This window comes from Taudactylus pleione, unplaced genomic scaffold (assembly GCF_031769625.1).
Source record: "Taudactylus pleione unplaced genomic scaffold, aTauple2 ptg001303l, whole genome shotgun sequence".
Lineage (NCBI taxonomy): Eukaryota > Metazoa > Chordata > Amphibia > Anura > Myobatrachidae > Taudactylus > Taudactylus pleione.
In genome coordinates, this window is record NW_028285703.1 from 256,489 (window position 1) to 262,889 (window position 6,401).

At 41.3% G+C, this 6,401-nt stretch overlaps 1 pseudogene; it reads right to left on the minus strand.

Annotated features, from left to right (window-relative positions):
* Positions 1-6,041: 6,041 nt before the first annotated feature.
* Positions 6,042-6,165, minus strand: LOC148443306 (5S ribosomal RNA; annotated as a pseudogene).
* Between the last annotated feature and the right edge of the window lie 236 nt (positions 6,166-6,401).

Consider the following 6,401-nt stretch of genomic DNA (forward strand, 5'->3'; position numbering starts at 1 on the left):
CCACAGCTATGCGAGCATCCAAAAGGCTGCTCCACATTTAAATAGGATGGCCCTGATTCAGAGCGAGTGCTCTGGTCAGAGCGTCCGGCTCTGAATCAGGGCCACTGAGCATGAGATTTCCAACAATAATGGCACATTTGTTTTTGATAAACTGACGAAGAGTGAAAGGGAGGCTTTATTTTCTCTTAAGAAAAATACTAATTTGGTAGTTCGGCCCACTGATAAAGGCAGAGCGGTAGTGATCCAGGATTGGGTGGACTACCATAATGAGATCATGCGTCAACTTTCGGATACTAATACATATGAAAAATTGAATAGGGATCCGTCTGCTCTTATTAAAAAGAAAGTAGATGATTTGATTGATTTGGGGCTGGTTAACAATTGGTTGGGAAAGGAACAGGTTGAATGTTTGAAAGTGGAGTTCCCTGTGAGTCCTATAATTTTTACGCTTCACAAAATCCATAAAAGCTTGGAACATCCCCCTGGGAGACCAATAATTTCCGCCCGAGACTCAGTGTTTCAACCTTTGGCTAGGTACATTGATTCCATCTTGCAGCCTATAGTCATTAAAGGTAACAGCTATATTAGGGATACTGTTGACTTTTTGAATCAACTTAGAGAATTAACTAGTCTTCCATCAGATGCCCTTTTGGTAACAATGGACGTATGTTCGTTATATACAATTATTCCCTATGAGGGTGGTTTGGCTGCTTTACAGAAAGCAATGATTAACACTGAGTATTTAAATGATCATCCACCGGTTGAACTTTTTGTTGGAGCTTACTAGGTTAATCCTGTTCAACAAATATTTCATGTATGATACAGACTACTATAGACAATGCTCCGGGACAGCGATGGGATCGAATCTCGCACCGGCGTATGCCAATTTGTACATGGCGGACTACAAGACTACTTATATCTTTCCGCTGTTCCGGAGCAAGATTATGTTTACAAACGATTTATAGACTATGTTTTTTTGATATGGAGTGACACGAAGGAAGCTTTTCTTGACATGATGACCTAACTTAATTGTCTTAATAATCCAGTTAGATTTACTTATGTTGTTGATGAAATCAGGATTAATTTTTTGGACCTTAGTATTTATTGATGGTTCAAAATTGGGGACTACTATATATAAGAAAGAGACAGATCGAAATACTTTTCTATATACCCCAAGTTTTCACCCTGTCCACCTAAAGGAGAGCCTACCAACATCACAATTTCTGCGGGTTCTAAGGAATAATACTGATAAAGATAATGCATCAACACAAGTTAATGAGATGACAGCTAAGTTCCTGACACGTGGATATAAGAAAATAACAGTACAACGGTGCCTGACCAAAGCTTATAAACACTATAATCAAGATGTAACAATGGATGAGAGACAGAGTACCAAAGAACGTATGGTGTATGTAAGCACATATGATGGTAAATCGAATGTTGCTAAAAAATTGATAAAACATCATTGGCCGATTATATCGTCTGACAGCAGCCTTAAGTCTATTGGACAAAGTCCTCCATTGATGGCCTACCAAAGGGTTCCAAACCTGAAAGATCTTTGATGAGACCAATGGCACGACCGGTCCCTGATAGGACTGTGACGTGGTTGCACAGTCAGAAACCGGGGTGTTTCAGATGCACCGGGTGCATTACATGTGGATCGATGTTACCTGGTGCTTTTTTGCAACATCCATGGACGGGCCGTAAAATACGGATTAAGTATAAATAGACCTGTACTATGGATCATGTTATATACACTCTTACGTGCCCCTGTGGTTTAATGTACGTTGGAATGACTTCCAGGTGTTTTGGGGAGAGAATGGCTAACCATCGGCTTTCTATCCGCCAGGCTTTGAATATGGGCACTACAGATAAACCTGTGGCTGCACATTTTTTGAAGATGAAGCATCAAGTGGCTACATTAAAATGTAGATTAATCGATTGGGTACCACCCCCGATTAGAAGTGGAGACAGGGTACTAAAATTACGTAAACTTGAGAATTACTGGATAAATAGGCTTGGTACTATGACACCACGTGGTCTCAACGAGTCTAATCCTATGAATATGTTTCTCAAATGATATATGATTTTGTTATGGCATTTTGGTAGTTTGGGTATGGTCACATGTCATTTTAGTTTTTATATTTGTTGTCTTATATGTTGTTTGTTATATGTTGTTGTAGCATTACCTTATATGCACCTACCTTTAATCTGCTGTGTGCTTTTTAATAGTACTTATTTCATGTACATTTAAACCGGTTGCCATTTCACTTATGTAATATTTAATAATTGCGGTCATGTGAATATGCAATGGGCTGAACGGGTAGTGTTAAAGACTATAGTGGTTGCCATATTGTTTATCCGATGCTTAGCAACGGCAGTCACATGACCGAGTAACGGACTGAGCATACTGAGTCAGATGGCGTGCATTGGAGCTTTGATGTCTGGACTTGTGGATATGCTGCATTTGATTGGTGTTCCCTAGGTAACGATACTCATGTCCGGGATCAATATTGTGGGCTCTGGTGACACACTAAACAGTCCACGAGCATTAACATGCAGGTTGATACAGCTGAATTTGATGATTGAAGGTAGGAGGGGTATATATGGATTGCTTGTTGTATGTATGTTATAATGCTATCTTGACGAGCATGCTACTATTTGTTGAGGCTGATGCTGACTAATTGCTGTCTATGATAATGCTGTCTTGACAAAGGTCTCAAGAGACTGAAACGTCAACATGAAGACATGACATGCTGCTTGGATATTATCTTTTCTATGGTGAATTAATTATAAGCATAATTCTTTGGTGAGTGCACTCTTCTTTCTACATTGGTGGAATATTCTGTATATATATATATATATATATATATATATATATATATATGTCAAAATATTCTACTGCACTCACATCCAGAAGTAAGTACGTACTGTAGTCCATGGGGTGCTCCACTAAGGAGATAACTAGAGGTGTTCCAATTATATATCCAATGTGTAGGCTTTTTACAGCCAAAGTGGGCACTCACCGCAATTACAGGCAAATAATCAGGCACATTTTAATGTAAGAAGTTCAAATTACCATAGCAATCTAGCAGTCAGTTAATGTTTCGACCCCATATACAGTCAGGTTCATAAATATTGGGACATTGACAGAATTTTCAGATTTTGGCCTCTATTCACCACCACAATGGTTTTGAAATGAAACAAACAAGATTTGCTTTAATTGCAGACTTTCAGATTTAATTTGAGGGTAATTACATCCAAATCAGGTGAACGGTGTAGGAATTACAACAGTTTCAATATGTGCCTCCCACTTTTTAAAGGGCCAAAAGTAATGGGACTATCAACTCAAAAGCTATTTCATGGACAGGTGTGGCTATTCCCTCATTATTTCATTATCAATTAAGCAGGTAAAAGGTCTGGAGTTGATTCTAGGTGTGACATTTGCATTTGGAATCAGTTGCTGTCGACTCTCAATATGAGATCCAAAGAGCTGTCACTATCAGTGAAGCAATCCATCATTAGGCTATAAAATCAAAACAAACCCATCAGAGAGATAGCAAAACATTAGGTGTGGCCAAATCAACTGTTTGGAACATTCTTAAAAAGAAAGAATGCACCGGAGGGCTCAGCAACACCAAAAGACCCGTAAGACCATGGAAAACAACTGTGGTGGATGACAGAATTATTTCCCTGGTGAAGAAAAACCCCTTCACGACAGTTGGCCAAATCAAGAACACTCTCCAGGAGGTAGATGTATATGTGTCAAAGTCAACAATGAAGAGAAGAGTTCACAAGAGTGAATATAGAGGGTTCACCACAAGATGCAAACCATTGGTGAGCCACAAAAACAGGAAGAACAGATTAGAGTTTGCCAAACAACATCTAAAAAAGCCATTACAGTTCTGGAACAACATCCTAAGGACAGATGAGACAAAGATCAACTTGTACCAGAGTGATGGGAAGAGAAGAGAAGGAAAGGAACTGCTCATGATCCAAAACATACCACCTCATCAGTGAAGCATGGTGGTGGTAGTGTCATGGCATGGGCATGTATGGCTACCAATGGAACTGGTTCCCTTGTATTTATTGATGATGTGACTGCTGACAAAAGCAGCAGAATGAATTCTGAAGTGTTTAGGGCAATATTATATGCTCTTATTCAGTCAAATACTTCAGAACTCATTGGACGGCGCTTCACAGTGCAGATGGACAATGACCCGAAGCATACTGCAGAAGCAACCAAAGAGTTTTTTAAGGCTAAAAAGTGGAATGTTATGTAATGGCAAAGTCAATCCCCTGACCTGAATCCGATTGAGCATGCATTTCACTTGATGAAGACAAAACTGAAGGGAAAATGCCCCAAGAACAAGCAGGAACTGAAGACATTTGCAGTAGAGGTGTGGCAGAGCATCACCAGGGATGAAACCCAGCGTCTGGTGATGTCTATGCGTTCCAGACTTCAGGCTGTAATTGCCTGCAAAGGATTTGCAACATTATTAAAAAGTGAATGTTAGATTTAGGATTGTTTAGTTTGTCCCATTACTTTTGGCCCCTTAAAAAGTGGGAGGCACATATAGAAACCGTTGTAATTCCTACACTGTTCACCTGATTTGGATGTAATTACCCTCAAATTAAATCTGAAAGTCTGCAGTTAAATCACATCTTGTTTGTTTCATTTCAAAGCCATTGTGGTGGTAAATAGAGGCCAAAATATTAAAATTATGTCAATGTCCCAATATTTATGGACCTGACTGTATGTTTTTATCAAGACAAGTCACCACGATCCAACCATCCAGCATGCTGACCAGGAGCATACTCACTCTGCCACTGGAGCTCCCTTATATGGCACTGCCAATCAAAATCAACAAGCCAATAATCTAATCATAGATTAATTCAAGTACTCACTTATGCTGGATGCACAGCAGCAGCAACTTGCATCCTATTTCCCTGGCATAGCACTAAGCCGTGGGGAAGGAAGTCCCGAACACGGGCCAATACAACCTTGATGCTCCATCCACGTCAACATTCGGCGCAATAAATGCATCTCACCATACACTTCCGTGCGTGTCACAGCACAGGAAATAAGGTGGACTCTATGATGTATCAGTGTAGCCGTATTTATACATTATAACAAAAGAAGGGAGGGTGCCGCACAGAACCTTATATTGTCAATCAAATTAGTACAAACCAACCATATTATATCTCAATACTCATACTGTATCATAGCACATTGTTGGTGGTGCTCCCAATGCCCAAGATATACCTTTGTCCCCAAAAAAGAAGAAACAAGAAGGGCTTGTCATTGGGGCACACTTAGATCAAAATGTATATAAAATGTAACTTTTAATGAAGATGATTAAAATTGAGAAGTAACTAAACTGGAATAAATTTTAATGGATATGGCGAAATATTCAACATTGATCCGGGTGATCATGCTCTTACACAATTGTAATGAAATTCTACATATCTTATTCATACCATGTCACAATTATGCAATAAGATGATACCCATAGTAACCCTGAGGATAATAGACTCTTGAGTATTACCATATAAGCACTATGCTGTGTTAACACTGAGGGCCTGATTCAGACCCGCTCGCGAGCACTATGCGCTTGCAAGCGGGTCAATGGTGGCCCAATGCGCATGCACACGACGGAGCCGGCTCCGTTGTGCGCATGCGCGAGACCTGGATAGCGACGGGCAAGCCGTCACTCTGGGTCTCGTACCAAAGGGGGCACGCTGTCGATGTTGAGTGACAGCATGCCCCCTTTGGTGGGTGGGCCGGGGGCATGGCTGCCCAGACAGAGGCTTTCCCATGGGAACTGTTAGAGCCAAAAGCACTCTGGAGCTTGCAGCAACGAGACCCTACCACAAGGGTCTCATCACAAGCCCGAGGATCGCGATGGTCTTGACCATCGCGACCATCTTCCTGGCCACTCTAAAAAAACAGAAGGCTGGCCCTGATTTAGAGTGAGCGCTCTGTCAGAGCGTCCGGCTCTGAATCAGGCCCTCTGTCCCAATCCACCTCTTATAAATCCCACCTACAGCACCTGGTATTCTTAGGCAGTCACCCTTCCAAGTACTAACCAGGCCCAATACTGTATACTGTAGTTTCCAAGATCAGATGAGATTGGGCATATCCAGTATGGTGTGGCTGTAGGTGTATTTTCCTATTCGAGAGAGTCTGGATGCCCTGGTATATATGTAGCAATAGTGGGCCTGATTCAGAGCCGCTCGTAAGCGGCCGCTCATTCGCTCTGAGCGATGTTCGCACAACTGCGCATGCGTATGGGTCGTAATGCGCATGCGAAACCAGTAATTGCGGTCGGAAATCGTGCGCTCGTAAAACAGCGAGGGGCTGCTAATTTGATTGACAGAATGTAACGTTTGTGGGTGGT